The sequence below is a fragment of the Stenella coeruleoalba genome (assembly GCF_951394435.1).
Source record: "Stenella coeruleoalba genome assembly, chromosome: 6".
NCBI lineage: Eukaryota > Metazoa > Chordata > Mammalia > Artiodactyla > Delphinidae > Stenella > Stenella coeruleoalba.
Window position 1 is genome coordinate 46,550,575 of NC_137151.1, and position 19,029 is coordinate 46,569,603.

At 34.7% G+C, this 19,029-nt stretch overlaps 1 protein-coding gene across 13 annotated transcripts in view; it reads left to right on the forward strand.

Moving 5' to 3' along the window:
• MBD5 (methyl-CpG binding domain protein 5) overlaps positions 1–19,029 on the forward strand; it is a 404,533-nt gene that overhangs the window by 121,311 nt on the left and 264,193 nt on the right. For all 13 annotated transcript variants that reach the window (XM_079924733.1, XM_079924731.1, XM_079924740.1 and 10 more), the window contains one exon: positions 16,469–16,562. The gene's annotated coding sequence lies outside the window, so the exon portion shown is untranslated. The remainder of the gene's footprint in view (positions 1–16,468; positions 16,563–19,029) is intronic.

Here is a 19,029-nt window from a genome sequence, read left to right on the forward strand (position 1 = left end):
TTTAATATATGGTACTGGTACTTTATAAGCTATCTCAATCACTTTGTAATAAAACAGACAAATAATTTTAAAATGTAATAAATCTGAATTTTGATACTAACAACTAAAAAAACAATGTGGAAAGATGGAGTCAGCACTAGACTTGGGCTTGGGTTCTACCACCCCAGTTTTTCAATCCAGGGCCAGAGCTTTGTCCTCTCTTAGTCTCTTGGTTTTCTCATCTGCTAAGTGAAGATGAGAACACCTATACCCTAAGGTTTTAATGATGATGAAATCACATTATATTAGGGAAAGTATATAGTATAAACTAGAAAGTTATTACTTGAATCCAGATCAGATTTTCACAGTTTGGGAAAAAATATTTTGATTTCTGTTCATTTAAAACCTATCATTCCTGTGACTGAATTGTTATAGGTTGTCCCAGTCACAAGGAACGAGTCTAGGCATTCTGGATTCTGAGCATCTGGTTTGTGAAGATCTAATTAATGCCACGTTTGTGCTGTACCTAGAGAGCTCCCTTTAGAGAAGAAGGCTTATTCTTTGATCCTCCCATGTTGTCTGTATGCCAGTAGACAGCAAGAGGAAGACATTCTGCAAGCCTCCAAAGCAGGAACCTAAAACACATCTTAGAGAAGTTGTGCTGTAAATAGGATTGATTTGTTTTGGTTTCTCCCCAAAGCTATTTTACTCTTAATATAATTAAACAACTGTGCACTTGTGAGAATATAATTTATACTCACTATATTTCTTATTGTAAATGGGTCTTTCCCTCAGGTGCATCTAGACTAGTTATCTTCATGTTGGCCTTCATTCTGAGCCAGCATTTTCTTCAGTCAGGAACTTCTTTCAACCTGTTTCATGTCCAAGCCAAAAAACTCTGTACCCAGGGCTTCCCTGGTGGTGCAGTGGTTGGGAGTCCGCCTGCCAATGCAGGGGACGTGGGTTCATGCCCCGGTCTCGGAGGATCCCAACATGCCACGGAGCGGCTGGGCCCATGAGCCATGGCCGCTGAGCCTGCACGTCCAGAGCCTGTGCTCCGCAACGGGAGAGGCCACGGCAGTGAGAGGCCCGCGTACCACAAAAAAAAAACAAAACTCTGTACCCAGATGACTTGTTAATGAAGTAGTACTATATTGTTGATTTAAAACCTTTTATGGATCAATGAAGAGCTGTTAGAAGCACTTTTCTTGTTTATATGTAGTTTTGGAGCGGAGAGAAAAACAAAAAACGTGGGCAGGGGAGAAAAACTTTGGGTTAAAGTGCTGGGATAATTTTTTTTTTAATTTACATGTCCACATCCCCCTTTTCCACACTTTGCTTAATTTTAGAAGGTGTGACTTTCAGAAAATAGCTCTTTATCTTTTGAGACTGGTGACTTGCTGTAAATTTTAAAAGAATTACAGTAATTCAGATGTATTTCATGTTAATGGAATTGTTAACAGTCAAGATGTATAATATATAGGTGTATAATATAATATAAGGTGTATAATATAATATTTTATATATATATATATATAATATATATAGCCGTACACAAACATCCTTTCACACTGTTAGTGAGAAAATAATTAAAAGACATACAGATTTGAAATATGCTCAAGTTCGGAGGTGGTGCAATGCTTATAATACTTCCTACAAGTACATATATGAAGAAGGTATTATGTTGTGGAGCACAGATGAAAAGCTCTGCAAATTGCGTAAAAACTATGTTAATAGTATTTTAAAGTTTTTTGTGAAATGGACATTTGAGAGGAAATGAGGAGACCTGGATCCTAGCCCTTTTATCGCTGTTACGACCTTCGGCAAGTCAACCATTTAGCTCTGTTTTCTTTTCTTGAAAATGAAGCAAGGTCTGGGAGATTACTAAGGTTTCTTCTAGCTGTAAATTTCTTCTTTTTAAAATGTATTTTATTCAGGTATAGTTGACTTACAATGTTGTGTTAGTTTCTGGTGTATGGCAAAGTGACTCAGTTATACATACATATGTATTCTTTTACATACTCTTTTTCATTGTGGTTTATCACAGGATATTGAATATAGTTCCCTGTGCTATACAGTAGGACCTTCTTGTTTATCCATTCTATATATATAGTTTGCATCTGGTAATCTCAAACTCCCAGTCCATTCCTCTTCCACCCTTCCCTCCCCCTTGGCAGCCACAATTCTGTTCTCTATGTCTGTGAGTCTGTTTCTGTTTGATAGATAAGTTCATTTGTGTCATATTTTAGATTCTACATATAAGTGATATCATATAGTATTTGTGTCTTTCTGACTTCATTTAGTATGATAATCTCTAGGCCCGTCCATGTTGCTGCCCAGCTATAAATTTCTGTTATTCTTGTTATTAAAATTGAGATGATAAGAAATTAGACATATTGTACATAAAATGATGTTTTACTCAAGAGTTATTAATAGTATATAATTTTATATTGCAAACTGCTCTTTTAAAAATATACGAAAGTACAATTTTATTCTTTTTTTCCCAAGTTTTTAGTGCTTTATGTGCTATATTTCTTTACCAGACTTCTTCATTTTGAGAAGGAAAATATGTTTCCAAGATGAATCTCTTACCCTTTTCATTTCCTACTACCTCTCCCCCAACTCCACCCCCTCAAAAATACCCACCTCGTGCATTCACACTTTAAAAGTAAGTCTGAGAACCACAGAACCCACAGAGTGACAGCAGAGGTGCTCTGACAAAGTCTGGGGCGCTACTTTCTGCAGTAGAGATAGACCAATGCTTGGCAACTATGTCGTAAAAATATAATTCAGAGCAAGTAAATGCATGCATAATTGTCCCAAATAGAATGATAAGTAACATGGCACAGTTTAAGGGGAAACGTCATTTCTTTACTTTCACACAGCACTTGCTTTCCACCTTTTTTTCTCTGTTCTCTGCAAAAAATCACAACTACAATTCAGTTTCATAGCTACAGTATTGATCTTGCTTGATACAGATACATAGTTGATATACAGTTATTTTTCTCACTGGTATGTTTAGCTTTTGAAAGATCACCGCTCTTTTAATAAACCTACATCAGTGGGTAGTATGTGACCAAAGATGCCCCTATATGGCCCACAGAGCTCAAGACAGCCATCTAGTTTGGTTTAGCTATCCAGTTGGCTGTAAGCACTAATCCAAAGTGAGACATTGAGCAGAGTGAAGATCCAGAAATAGGAATCCATCAGATTTGACATCACATTGACCACAGGAGCTCTGGCATTATGGTAACACCAGGACCTGGACCTGAGCTCTCCAGGTCAGCAACTATCAACTGACCCCAAGAAACATAAATGCTATCGAATACTCCAAAAGGAGGAGGCTCTAAGATGCAACTCGGATGAATAGTAAGAGGAGCAAAGAAAGACTTTAAAGCTGAGGAAGAATTCAAATCTGAGTAACAGAAATTTTACTTAGGTCAGGGCAGTATTGTCTTTTCGGGGAAAGCGTTTGTGGATCCTCCAAATGACTTTATCCATACTTTGATTTTTTTTTTAATACCATGGGCCTTCAAGTTGCAATAGGAATGTAGCCATTTATTAGGGACCGGCCAGACTGATTATTTGGTTTGATGCTTCACATTCTTTGTTCTGATGGGTGTTGGTCCTTGCTGGAGTTTGAGACATTATAGGAATCGGTAAGGATTATTTCTTGAAAGAGTTAAATCATAGGCTGGTATTATTCCTTGAACTTATATGTTTCCTAGTGTCTTTGTACCAGGCTCCTATTGGGTTAGCATTTTGAATTGAGAAGTTACAAACTACCTTTTTAGTAGTAATATTGGGCTGGCCAAAAAGTTTGTTAGGGTCTTTGTAACATCTTATTGAAAAACCCGAACGAACTGTTTGGACAGCCCAATACTTAGATATTGTCACCAATATCTAATTTCAGCTTCCAGTCAGAACTGGTTTGCCAAAATTTCACCAACATTTTGGGCTAAATTTACTTTGTTGGAATGATCACTGTGGCGATTGGGGGCTACCTAACAGCTTTAATAGGTAATGTGGTACTCTGTCCATATGCTCTTGTAGCCCTTCACTGTTTTGTACACATCAGCCTTCCAAAGGCCAGCACCTGCATCTAAGCCATAGGATTGCCTTTGAGCTGCTGGAAGCTACTGGGGGAAAACTTTAAGCAATGAGTGATAGGTTTCAGCTTCTTGTCCTTGGCTTAGGCAGTTCTGAGACATGTATCTTATACCATTTGCCAGGTTCCCCCATTAGATTGTTTCTATTGGCTTCTGTGATACCTAGCTTAATAATGTACCCTGTATTAGCTGCCTGCGCTTCTCTTATCACCTTGCCCCCTCCCCTACCAGTTTCGCTGAACCTCCCAAATAAATTATGTCCACTCAGTCCTAGTCTCAGGGTCTGCTTCCTTGGAAACCCCACTAAGATAACTAATAAACCCAAAGATGAGAATCCTTCCCGTTTTGCTGGTATAATTTATTTTATACTGTTATGATAAATTGTTTAGAGTAAATGGGCAGTTGTAAAGGTTATCTATTAATTGTTTGGGACTGAAAATATTTAGTATGATAGTATTTTGTATGATACAAAACTGTTAAAATTACTAGCTACCAAATACTGGTAAAAATTAGCGAAGTTATGTAAGTAAAAGGGTCTTACATGGTCACCCTTTTATTAAAATTCTAAACATAACTTTAAAATACTAGAATCAATATAAATAGTAAAGTCTCAACACTGGAAGTAAGAAAAAATGCATTTTAACCAAAAAATTAAATATAGTTCTAACAAAAAATATATTGAAACCTACAGTCTAAATTAAAACAAACCTTAATACTCTTAAAATGCTCAAATATAAATGTTTAGGGATACCTAAAAATGCTAAGAATTGAAAACAAAATAATAAAGTAATAAGATCCTGAGAGACTAGAAACTAGCATTCAGAGCATTTAATATACCAAATAAATGAATAAAATACTTAACGGCCACCTTGATTCTAGCAGTAAAATGTAATTCATTGCTCAGAGGAAAATATTAAGAGCAATCTAAAAATACTAAGAGTGTTAGAGATAAATTATTTAGCACACCAAGAAGTGAATTTAAAAAGTAACCTTTCAAAGCCAGAAATGGTCACAGAGCATTCAGAGGAGTCTCAAGGGTAAAAAGAAGGCCTAGGTCTAGTTTGAAGAAGATAGAGTCAGGCAGTGGCTGAGTTTAACCCCCTTGGATCAAATATGCCCATTCTCTTGATCTGAGGGAAAGGTGCCAGGCAAGAGCCTGGTCACTGTTGATAATCCAGTTTGGGGAGCCCAGGCCGAAACCAGTTGCAAACTGTTTGCAGGCTGTCTTTAAAAGGACACTTACCCTGAAAGAGGAGGGAGAAATCAAGCCCATTTTAGGGACTATAGATTTCCTGCTGGATTTTCCACCCTTTAAGTGTCATTTTGTAAAACCTATGATAGATATGTAAATAAGAAAAGGAAAGATAACTCAGGAAGTTTAACTGTGATGAAGAACCAATGATAGCAGCATTTAAAGCCTTTGACAATAGACAAACTTGGTGTCTCCATAAATGTAATTTGTCTTAGCCTGCTTTTCCTCCAACCACCAGCATGCAAGATAAATTCAGTATAGCACTCTTTTTTCTTCTTTTGCTCAGTTTGACCTGCTTTGTTTATATCACAAATTGAGAAACTACTATGTATTTCTTCTCAGTGTTTTACTTTTTATAAGTATTTATAGGTTTTATGATTTATATAACTCCAAAGACAATACAGTATAGTGATTAGGAGGAACATAGGCCCTTGGTCAAATCCTGGCTCTGCCACTCAACGAGCTAATGTGACCAAGCACATGTTACTTCACCTTGCCTTGATTTCCTCGTTTGTTAAGTGGGCATGATAAGAACATACTACTCTGTAAGAGTTTTTGAGGATTAAATAACTTAAATGTAAAATTCTTAGAATGGTGCTTATCATATATGAATGCCCAATAAATTTTTCATGTATGAGAACAGTGCATTATGGATAAGATTGGAATTTATAAAATTGTTAAGATACATAACTGCTTTTTTTTTTGGCGGTACACAGGCCTCTCACTGTTGTGGCCTCTCCCGTTGCGGAGCACAGGCTCCGGACGTGCAGGCTCAGCGGCCATGGCTCACGGGCCCAGCCGCTTCGCGGCATGTAGGATCTTCCCAGACCGGGGCACAAACCCGCGTCCCCTGCATCGGCAGGCGGACTCTCAACCACTGCGCCACCAGGGAAGCCCATAACTACTTTTATATAATGATTACTATGGGGAACATTCATTCTAATTCTACTCATTTCAAAAATGAATATTTAAAACATGACCCATTTGTGATAAAGGATTGCAGTTTTTGCTTATTTTTCCATGTAATATTTACTATGTTCCTAGTAAGGTGAGGAGAAAGTAAATGGTATGCCTACCGTGTGCTAATAATAAGCCCATTATGTCATTTCACATAATCCACAATCAGCCCTACTAGGTAGCTAGTAATAACTTTATTTCAAAAGAAGTTGAAATTTCAAAAAGATCCAGTGATTTACTCAAATAGCAGAGCTGCTGTAATATAGTCTCTCTGACTCCAAGCTTAAAGCTTGTGCCCTGTCTTATTAACAGAGGAGAGGTTCGAATTATGTAAGGGCTGGTATGGTCCAAGCACCAACCATAGTGGATGCCAGGGTCTTGTAGGCCTTATGCTCTGCCAAGTGTTAGCTCCTTAGGGATTAGAACATGGAGAACTCTGGTGGGGGGAGAGGTCCCTCCCCCCACAAGAGAGAGAAGGGGACATATGGAGAGGTTGGAGCAGTGGCTATTTTCCAACAAGTGTGGAAGTCTTTTACTATTTAGTATTTAACAACTGGTATAGCCACACTGTTCATTCTGACCAAACATTAGATACATAATCTTGATATATCTAATATCATAATCTTGATATATCTAATATTTGGATAGATATGTAAAGATTTGAATACTGTATTAATTTTTAATGTTTTTTAAGACACATTTATAGGATCAGGTATAACTGAGAATTCCTTCCTTGAGATTTCTGCTAAACTTTTATTGTATGATCCTTTTCAGTTATATTGATTGATGATTGATCGATATCCAGATAACATACATTGCCTTTATTTGCAGTCAACAATTTTTTTTAAATTATGAACTTGCAATAGTTTGGAAGAAACTTGCGATTTATGGTTCTTTGACCAAAAATTGTATTGTTATTGTAAAGACTTTTTCGGTTTGCTTTTCCAAATGTGAATTTGCTCTCATTTATAACCTTCTTCTTGTTACGTCTTCTTTATCCACATCCAAGAAAAATAAAACAATGATGATTTTTACCTAATAATCTATATAGTGTATGTTCAAATTTGCTAAAAACCTAATCTCTTAATTTCATAATCTGGGAGCAACAGAAAATGACTGAGAGTATTTATTCTTTCACCTTTTTGTGTGATAGAAAAATTATTTGAAATGCAGATTTCAGTGAATGAATACATTTTTTCTTGGTTTGTATCACAATATTTCGTATTTTTTAACTGCTTTTGAGATCATTTCTTTCTATTATTTTTATATGAAAGAACTGAATATTTCATTTTATTTTTTGCTTCATTTGCTCTTGTATTTTTTTAACTGCTTTGAGATCATTTCTTCCTATTATTTTTATATAAAAGAACTGAATATTTCATTTTTTGCTTCATTTGCTCTCTGTTGCAACCAGCCAATCAGTAAATATTTTAAACGTTTTATATTTAATTTTTACCGAACATGAACCCATCATACTAAGTTTTCCTTCCACATATTAATTTGCAGTTTACTGTACCTAGTTAAAGATCTACTTACTGTATATTTATATAGGGTGCATTTTATTATTTCTGTATCTACCATGGTACCTACAGCTGTATTCTCAGTGCTAAGGAATCATCAGAAGATCACAGCATTATAAATGCTGGCCATGTTTGGAACATTTAATATTCGACTAATTTTAAGTAGCATTTAAAGCTATATATGAGAGGTGGTATTAAGACTTAAATCACTCAGAGAAAAATGGCCTATAATCTGTGGTTTAAACGTTCAAGTATTTTTCTGCATAGTCATTCAGCTCATTATAAACAGAGAAGATGGAACAAATTTCTGGAAAGACTTCACATTTTATATGTATAGCATTTGACTTGTCACCTTTGAAAGATCTAAAATGATATTCCATTAATTTTTCATACATCCACAAAATCTTGACAGGACAATCCTCTAAACCTGAAAAATCTCTAATAAACAAGAGTGACTCAGAAGCTCTTTTTGGTTGCATTTGTGCTCATATTTGGATTTCATTTTTTTATTTCTCAATTATCTTTCACCGAGTCAATAATGACCCCATCTTTGTTTAATCCTAGAGGTAATTTGTGTAATCCAGACATCTTTTTCTGTTTATAAGGAATTTATTCCTTTGGCAGTGTGTTATTTTCTCCAACAAAACTCTTCATTATTTGACAAGTTGGCATAATATTGAGCTGTTCTTGGTAGGATTTGAAATATTGTTTTTGAAATATTGTTCTTTTGGTAAAAGATAGCTGTTTCCAGATGTCATAAAATCAGTCATTACTGCAGCTCACAGAATTTCTTACATAATATGGTTTCTTTTGCTGTTATGAGTGCCGGCACCAAAAATCTACAGAAGGTCAGATCCTAGTGGTTCCTCCAAGCACTGTGGCTTTGATACTTTAGTCACATTAACGTGTTTTTCAGACATCACTAAGGATGATATTCCTATTCTTCTGTGCATTTATTTGCATTTTCTCTGCTTGTCATTTTATTGTTTCAATGGGTTGACATATGGGGACTTCACCTCCTTGCACAGAGCTCTATCACCTCTCCCTGCTATCTTTTTGTTTCTGTTGGAAATTGTGGTAGAATTTGATTTGGTTATGTAGGTAATTTTCATTTTGGTTTTTTTCCCTCCATTTCTTTCTTTTATAACTTTTTAATATTCTCCCAATATACAACCACTTGTTGCTTTTTTTCAGTTATATTGGCTAAAGTCTCTTTTATTAGGATATTACCTTGAATATTTATTTCCATTAATGAGGAGTGATGATTCATCATTTTGGAGGGCTGTTTTGTTTATAATTTGAAAAGTCACTTTGGCTTTACATGTGTTATATAAACTATGTGTTATATATAAAGTATATGTTATATAAAAAGATTATGCTTTCTTTACATTATCAATGTTATAAATATTGGAAGGAGGGTATTTACATATTAAAGGACGTTTAAAAAGTCTTATAGCATAAATTTGGTGTTTGCCTAGGAGCACTTTTTATGCCAGTTTTAATAATCTATAGCTGTATTGTGAAGCTGCTTATTTAAAAAATATCTACAAGAGAGCAATTTTTAGTCTGTATGCACATACTTTAAATTGTATTTATTTAAAATTTTTCTATAAGTTAATGTAAATATATCTTCCCTCTAGTTTTCTCTCAAATTAGTCTTAACTAACAAGTACTAATTAATGAGTCTAGCATATCTTATTAATTTTTTAACTTACATGATTTTGTTTTTATATAGAGAACATCTTCCAAAGAGACTTTTTCTGAGTTTTGATTCAATATTTTCTGCTAAAGCTCCTATAACACTGTAGTAATTTGTTCAGTTAAATACAGTGGACCTATTATTTTAGACCTATTATCTTTGTTACCACCATGTAAATAAAACATGGTTCATATTCTGGATCTGGATTTCTTTTTAGGCAGTGGACTGGATTTATGATAGATTCATGAAATCTTTCTTCATAATAGTGTTCTTTGAGATGTCAGTGTCTTTTATGTCAAATGCCCCAAAATGTTGTTGTAGCACCATTAATATACTGGAAAATATGTGAAACTTCTTTAAGGCCTCCTAATTTTTGTGCACAAAAACAGTGGTCTCTCTCCCTCTCTCTCTCTCTCTCTCTCTCTCTCTCTCTCTCTCTCTCTCTCTCTCTCTCTCTCTCTCTCTCTCTCTCTCTCGTGCGTGCACGTGCACACGAGGTCATGGACCCATTGTCTGTTTCAGCAGCAGCAGAACATCTTTTTTGTTTTGTTTTGTTTTGCGGTACGCAGGCCTCTCACCGTTGTGGCCTCTCTCGTCGTGGAGCACAGGCTCCAGACGCGCAGGCCCAGCAGCCATGGCTCACGGACACAGCCGCTCCGCAGCATGTGGGATCCTCCCGGACCGGGGCACGAACCCGTGTCCCCTGCATCGGCAGGTGGACTCTCAACCACTGCGCCACCAGGGAAGCCCCAGAACATCTTTTTTGTTAGGCAAAATTCCAGTTCTTTCCTTTGGTGGCATGAAGTTCAGCATCATTCCCCAGGTTTTGGTTTTATTCTTCATGTTGGCTCATGATCAATTTATAATATTTAAACCCCAAGGTTTTAACCTTGGGGTTAGTTAAATATGTTAGGTAGTAAATTGCTGACTGGTACGACTAGTGCCTGTATTTTGCCATATTGCTTTAGAATTTAAAAAATTAGTGATACTCTGTTAAATGTTCATGAATTTCTGTTGTCTTCCTCCAAAAGGAGGCAGTACAACTTTGGTGTTTGACTTGTGAATGCTTTTTTCAAAACATTCTTCTCTTGTTTGCTCATAAAACTTGTGATTCCTAATCATAAATTCAAAGAATCGTGGAGTTGGAAGGGGCCTTCAAGGTTACCATGTTTCAGAAGGAATTTAAGCATACCCTCTGATGTTGAAATTCCTTCTTTGATATCCCTGTCTCTTGTCCAGTAATCTCATCTACCCTTTTAGCACAATCCTGAACAGTGAAATCTGTAGTTGTTGTCACCCTTACATTTCTTCCCTCTTTTTCCTCCTCTATAGAATTTTCCAGCATTGAAAAGTACTTCATTTCTGGCATTCTGAAAATGTAGGCAACTCCTGTTGGTGATGATAATCAGAGAAAGAGGAATATGATGTTTTAGAAAAGAAAACTGAGGTTATGTCAGTGGTAGTGACTTTTTAAGGAAGCCACAAACACACTCACACACAAAAAGATAAAGGGGGGGATAAACTGCTAGAAATGTGTTGAGAGACTACTGGGAGAGGACTCAGGAGGCAAGAGGCAGAACCTGAGAAGATAAGAAGATAGCATCAACATCATCATAGCTATTTATCCTATAAATAGCTTTATACTGTTTCTATAGCACTGCCTCTGAGGAAGTCCCTGAAAATTTCTAACACATGGAAGGATAAATGAAATGATTCCTTTAAAAAATTTTTGTTTTATTGAATGTAAACCTATTAACACAGACCTTCATATTCACTTGATTTCGTTCTCCCAATCCATTTTTTTTCTCTACAACTTACTCATTTTTGTCAACCTTGAGTTCTCATTCCATAGTAGTTGAGGAATGAGAACCTTATGAGAGACTATATAGAATTATAGTAATAAATGAGCTGCCAACCCATTTACTGGCTGCAACTCTATTAGCTCATTAATTGTCTATCAACAAGCCCAATAGGATAATAAGATTAAAGTTGAATTTAGTATTGCCAGAATATTCATATGTGTGTTCTTGGTACTGTATTTTGGCAAAATGTTGTACTTAGTTTTTTCTCTCCAGAAAGGTCAGTTCTCAAGGTGTTTGCATATTAGTGTAGCCAAAAAATCACTCACTAGTATTCTCCAAATAACAGATGTAATTAAGGAGGTCTGTCACAACCAAATTGATTATTTATTTTAGCTGAAGAGATACCCTGCCTAGACCAGATGGTTGTTTTTAGAGAATGCTAGTAGGGAAAAAAAAAAGGATGGCTATTTTTTCTTTATTTAATGAAAATATATCATTTACTGTGAATACTTTGAATACCCTGGTTATTATCAACTTTCATAGAGAGAACTTCAGTTGCTTTGGACTTTATAGTTTCCTACTGAAGCCAGATCATATGGACAAGTTGCAAGAGGACTAAAGACAAGGCTTACTTTGGTGGACAGGATTTAGAATAACCTATGGTTGGTTGTTTTTGAAAGTGACTTGGGCATACTCAATAAGGGCCTCTTAGGCTGTTTACCACAAAAAAATAGAATAGCTACAAAAAAACATATATAAAAGTTATTCCAGATCCACTAAAAGAATGATCTGGAATAAATCTAATAATGGTCCTAACTGGCACTAAGAATGGCTTGAATATGCTCAGGCTAAGATTATTCTCTATGATAAAAACAGTTGAGAAAACAAATCTTCCATGGATTGCATGATTAGAGCTCTTGTACTGAAGAAATTTGGAAACTTTAAGAAAGCAAACATAGGCTAAAAATATTTTTAATTCTTTGAATGTTTGTTTTCTGTTAAGACTTTGTGAGGTTTTTTTATTCTATAATTTCTTTCTATAATCTGTTTCTATTCAGCCATATATGAAACTTGTGAATTAAAAAAAAATTTTACATCACTGTCAGATCAGAATAAATGGGATCTTGAGGGCTATGAAATTGCATACTGCTAATGGTATGAAAGCAATAACCTGTAAAAGTTTAGTTAAATATAATTCCATAGCTCAGGGAAGTAGAAAGCATGTTTTCTTCCTATAAAAACTGCCATGTTTTAAACTTGGGAGTGCAGTGATATTTTAAGAAGGCAAATTTTTTTGTAGAAAAAATTGAGTTAAAACCGTAAGTTTTATATCCCAGTATTGAACCATACTTCATTGATTTTAATGTGATTAGGCTTATAGTACATTACATTCAGAAGCAAGACTGAGGTTTTTAGGATACACCCTTTATATCACAGAGGCTTTATTATGTAAATGGTACAGAAATAATAGGAAGCATGTAGAGCTAAATGAGAACTTAGAAATCATCTTATTGTGAGGAAGAAGTGTTGGAAGTAGACCACCATGACATTTTCCTTTCTGTGGGAAACCTGATAAACTGCAAAAGGGTGGAAGGCGTAAGGCGGAAATGATATGAGGATGTATTAGATAAGGCTACCAGAGCTAATGGATGAGGGTTTCATGAAATGCTATAGTTAATTGTAGACTGCATGAGTTGAAAACCCAGCTCTGCCAGTTATTATCTGTGAAACATTGGGCAAGTTACTCTCTCTCTTCCTCAACTTACTTATCTGTAAAATGTAGATGATAAAAGCATTTCTTACTATTGCTGTGAGGATTAAATTAATTAATGCTACATAGAATTTAGAAATCAATAAATGTTAGTTCTTACTACTGTATTTAAAAGCAAGGAGGAAGTTTTAGCAACTTATATGACAAATGTTGGAGATACCTAATGTCCATTATCTAGAAGTCTGTATTTTTAATCATTGAAGAGTAATATATATAGGTTGTGAATTCTTTGGTGATGTAAAGTATTGTGTGATTTAGAGTTATTGGTTCTTCTTAAAACAGGTGGTTTTCCTAAGGAAACACTGAACCATGTTCCCTATGACTTCTGTGTTAAGTATATTTAAATAGATTCTAATTTACTGAAAATTGTTCATTCTTGTTAATTTAGTTGCTATTAATACCAGTGATTATTACGCTATTACTCTCAGACAAAATTACCTGGCTTATTAGGCATTAAGAGAGTTAGGTGCCATAGTCTTCAGAACAGATGGGAAAGTTCATGCAGCATAGGGAGATTACAATTTTTAAAGCATTCATAGTCATAAAGTATACTAAAGAGAAAAGCTAGGTGCCTCACTTAATCACTGTAAAACACTGTACTTAATTACTAGAAAAACATGCTAAATCTTAAATAATAACAAAAGTAGAAATAAGGGACCACAAGTGAGTACCTGATTAATTAGCTAAGTAATTTGCAATAATGAGTGAAGGAAGTCAGAAGAGAAAGATAGCTTTAGTGTCAGGTTGATGGAAATTTCCGTTAAGGAGCAAGCAGTATCTGAGCTAATTTTTGGTTGACCAAGAGATGAGAGATAAACAGCAAAAGGCAGCTGAGGTCAGATAATAGAAGATCAAGAGTCTTCTATTAAAAGACACTGGGACTTCATTTCATAGCTGTGAATCACAGAGGCAGACTTACAGCCTCTGCTACTGGTTTGAGAGGTGGAATAGCTCCCTTTTTGTGAAGACATTTGGGAAGTCCATGACTGTTGCCCAGCTGTTAAGCAGCACTAAGCCGGGGAGAAAAAATCGACTTTGGTCACGAACTTAAGATTGATGTTAACTTAGTAGAAAAACCTAGTCTTTAGTGGCACATGCATGTAGGAAGAATACTTTATTAGGAGCTCTTCCATCTTAGGCAGATAAGAGAAAATATCTATAGTTTTCTTTCAAGGTTTAGTACTTGTTGATTACCATCTTTATTGTGTATAACAGAGACTCCGATACTTACCTCTGTTTATTAGACTTTTCTTTTTCAGAAAAAATCTAAAGAATAAGTGATGTTGAATATATTATTTTTATTGTGAAGTACTTCTGGACCTGTTTATAAGAATTTTCAAAACTAAAATGTTAACAGCCTATTTCATGTTATTTTTAGTAAGTTATGTTTGTGTGTATGTGTATGTTCTTGAGGAAAATGAATCAAGATGTTTTCTTGGCCTTGTATTTAAACAGAGCAAATGATATTAGAGTAGCTTTTTCCCCCCACTAAGTTAAGGACAAAAAATGTTAATTTTGAGACATTGAGGGCATGTTTCTAGTTATATATGAGGTTTTAGATTAAATTTTCATTATAGAATATAACCTGATTTTCTCTTTTTTGGGCCACAAGTATTTTATCAATTACGTACACAGTTTATTTAGGAGGATAGCAAAGCTTACAAAATATATGATCCATAAACATTATTTTAGCTTAACTACATTGATTTATTGCTGAAATCCTATTTACTCTTGTTTAAAGTTACTTTTTACCAGTGGGTTTTAGAATTATCTTTAAAGATCAGAAATGTAACTGCAGAATAAACTCAAGAAGTTTTTTTATAAATGCTTATAATGAAGTTCTAGTAATAGTCACTATTTATAAATACTTGGAGCACTGTTTTTTTTGTTTTGTTTTTGGCCACGATACGCAGCTTGCGGGATCTTAGTTCCCTAACCAGGGTCAAATCTGTGCCCTCAGCAGTGAGAGCACAGAGTCCTAACCACTGGACTGTCAGGGAACTCCCTTAGAGCACTGTTTTACAGGGACTGTAGACCTTTTGTATTATGATCACCAGAGATACCTCTAAAAATAGAGACTCCTATTAGCCTAGTTCTTCTGAATCAGAATCTCTGGGCATGGCACCTGGGAATCTATATTTTATTTTAAAGTAGTACTTTTGGTCCTTAAGTGCATTATAGTTTGGGATTCACTACAACCACCATTATGCCATGCTTGGATCCATGTAATCTAACATATAGATTGTTGAGGTAGGTTTATGTGTGTCATGGAAGCTTTGAAGTCATTTTAAATATTGAGTAGTGAGATTAGCAAGTATCTTACTAGTTTTCATAGACATCTGTAGTAAGTATTTTTTTTAAGTTAATGTCTTATTAGTTATCTGTAGAAACTAAGTCAAATAGTTGCAGTGAGATTGTTTCTTAACCTGCAGAACAGATATCCTTCCTCAATGCTTTCGAAAAATAGTTTCTGGCCCCCATGTGATACCAATTAAATCAGAATATTTAGGGAAGAGACTGAGTCTCCATACATTTAGAAGTGCCCCAGGTGTTTTTAATGTGTAGCTGCAACTGAAACAAGGATCTACACTAATGACAGAAAGGAACAATGATGTTCCTAATCAAAAAGTTATTGATTGGCTTTGGAATCCATAGTGCTGAAAACCACATGCTAAAGGTATGGCACTGTAGCATCCAAATCCTGTTTCCCTAACTGCTTGTCTCAGGCTTATTTAAAAAATCAAAGGAAATCAGAATCAAATTATTTCAACAAAGAGCATTTTCTCTGAATAATCCCAATTCTCTGTTAGAGGCAATTTCTTTTAAAAGACCCCTGCTAAGCTTTACTAGGTTGATGTAAAGCACTGATTGGGCAGTTGAAGTGATAAGGGGTAAATAATACCTTTTCATGAGGACAGAATATTTAACTAATTGATTTCTATGATTTTGACTTTTATAGGCAACTCAAATGTAATTGAGAATATATTTTTGGTAATTATTCATTCTGAACAAGGGAAGTATTTTCTAGGGTAGGGCTACTTTCATGTAGGACATCAGAATCAATGTGTTTAAAATTATATTTCTTAAAAATGTTGATAGAAACTAGGTTAGCGAGATAAAATTAGTACTTATAGAAACTATTAAACTCTATGCCAGGAATCAAAATATATGTTTCACAAAACTTTCTGATCTTCTAAAGGGAAGAATTATTATTACTGTTTAATTACATAAAATATGTCCTATGATACATACCTCCCTTTGCACACAGTTATTAAAGAAATCATAAAAAATAATTTCAAGATCTCCTTTAATAGTTAAAATAAGTAGAAAAATATTTATAACCTCAAAGTCATGATATTTTCTTATGTTTCTCTTTTAGATGCTTATTGAAGATAACAGTTTCTGCGTATGGGAAGTAGATATTGAAGGGTATATGGTTTACAGACAAGATCTTTAAAAAATAGACACTCAAGGTAAGTAATAAATATAGCCTCATAAATAAGCTAATTTAAATGGTTAGGGCTGCCAAATTATAATTTAATTTGCTAAACTTGCTTACTTTTTGTCACTGGCCCTGTCTAAGCAACCTCACAACCACATTCATTCATTTTCGGAAACAAATTTTTATGCCCTAATACCATCTTGACAGGAAGTATCAGATTTCATTTATAATGGGAAGTTGATAAAATTGATGTATTATGGAAGAGTGCAAACCAATTAAGAAGACTGGAGAAGAGATTAAGTAAGCTTCCGTCAAAACTGTGTGCATAACTCAGTAGAGTTTAACTTGAAAAAATAATTTTACAGAAACTAGTATCCACTGTATTTTTTAAATTTATTTATGTCCTTAACCATATTAAAAGCGTGTTTTTTAACCACTCCAAAAAACACTGTCATAGTTTCAAATACTAATAGTATTACCTCTGAATACCAAACCTCTTTTTCACTATTTCTTGAGCCCCCAAAGATTTGTTTTGACTTACCATATCCTTTCACTTATATTCTGTGCATGTCTCCCATGACTGTTCACATGCTTATGTTACTAAGTAAATTTCTGAATACACTTGGTAAAATTTTGAGTGAGATACAAAGAATACAAAATGCAAAAAAGGTACTTTAAATAATTTTGTGTGTCAGGTAGGTACACTGGAACCTTGGAGAATATGTGACCTGTTAATGGGACACTTTTGTTTAGCTCTAGAATCCTTTCTAAGTGGGAATATTAGACCAGTAAAATCAAATTTTGTTATTTTTTTTCAGAAGAAACCAGAAATACTTTGAAAAGTCCTAATTTTTCAATATCAGCATAAAATTTTTCCTGTGACAAACTCCACTTCTGCTACTGTGTGAATCAACTAAAACAGTATACAGCCTCTGGTGCAGGAATTTTTTTTTCCTTTGCTCTCTATTTTTCTTCTTTTTGAGTGTAGATACTTAGAGTCTATTTGTTCCCCTTAATTTCTGGTTAGCAGCTTAGTGATTTTTGCTAGTTTTCTGTGATGAATATTATTGTCAAAAATGACTTCTCTTGAAAATATAAATATTACTTATTTTTAATTTGTTTCTATAGTTTTGTATGGTGAGTTGGTTGCTTAGAAGAGCTATTAAATTGTTTTCTGAACTCTAATAATTAGACAGTTATTTTTATAGTTCCTTTATCTCCACAGTCTAACATAGATCATTCTGATTCAAAAAAAAATAAAAAAAAGGTTTCCTTTTTTTTTTTTTTTTTTTTTTTTTGCGGTACGCGGGCCTCTCACTTTTGTGCCTCTTCCCGGACCGGGGCACGAACCCGTGTCCCCTGCATCGGCAGGCAGACTCTCAACCACTGTGCCACCAGGGAAGCCCAAGGTTTCCTTTTCACTGTACCTTTTGCATAGAAAATAGAGTTAATCACATTCCTTAGTTCACATGACACACTGTCATCACTGGTCCATGAAAAGCACTTTATTTATTTATGTATTTTCTTTTATTCTCATTTCCACTCTCATGCTGCTGACCTGGACTCATAGGAAATCATTCTAATGTGATAGTCTAATATCTGTTGCACTGTTCTCTTTTTTTTATATGTATGTTCAGAACATGAGTATTGGTTTATATATATGTATTTTTTTAATATTTTAAGTGGAAATTTTTAAATAAATAAAAAAGAAAAGAGAGTATAATATCATGAACTTTCATGTGCCCGTCTCTCAGCTTCAACAGTTATCTCACGGCTGAGCTTGTCTTAACTATATCTTATGCCTTCTCCCCTACTTACGCACATTAAATTTTAATATGCATAAATGGTATTGTGCTGTGTAACTCATTCTCTTTATTACTGTTTCATTTTACTTATCTCTACATTTTTATCATTTATTTATGTTGTTGTGTTTACATTGCTTCTAACTGCTGCATAGTATTCCAAGGTTTGTAGTTATCATGTTTTAACTATCCACATTTCCAGTGATTTCCACCCAGATTGCTTCCAATTTTCTGTTGCAACAAACAATGCCACGATGAACATCCTCATATTTCTCCTAGCATAGAACTTTGCAAGGATTTCTTTGGGATATATACCCAGGAACAGAATTGCTGGGTTTATACTTAATTTGTCTGAGTCCTGCCAGGTGCTCTGCCAAATAAATACTTGGACCACACTTTCACCAGTGGTAACCCCCTCCTTCCTGCCAACCCTTGACATTATCTAGCTTTCTAATACTCTCAATCTAATGTGTGTAATTCTGTAGCTCACTGTTTTAATCTGAATTCTTATCACTAATGAGTTTGAGTATCTCTTTCATATTCTTGTTGGCCTTTTGGCGTCCCTCTTCTGAAATTCCTTGTTCATATTCTTTATTTTTCATTTGGGCTCCTATCTGTTGGTTAATGTTCTTTAAGAGTTTATTATATATTTTAGATCTTCATTTCCTATCAGTTTTAGATATTAAAAACAATCTT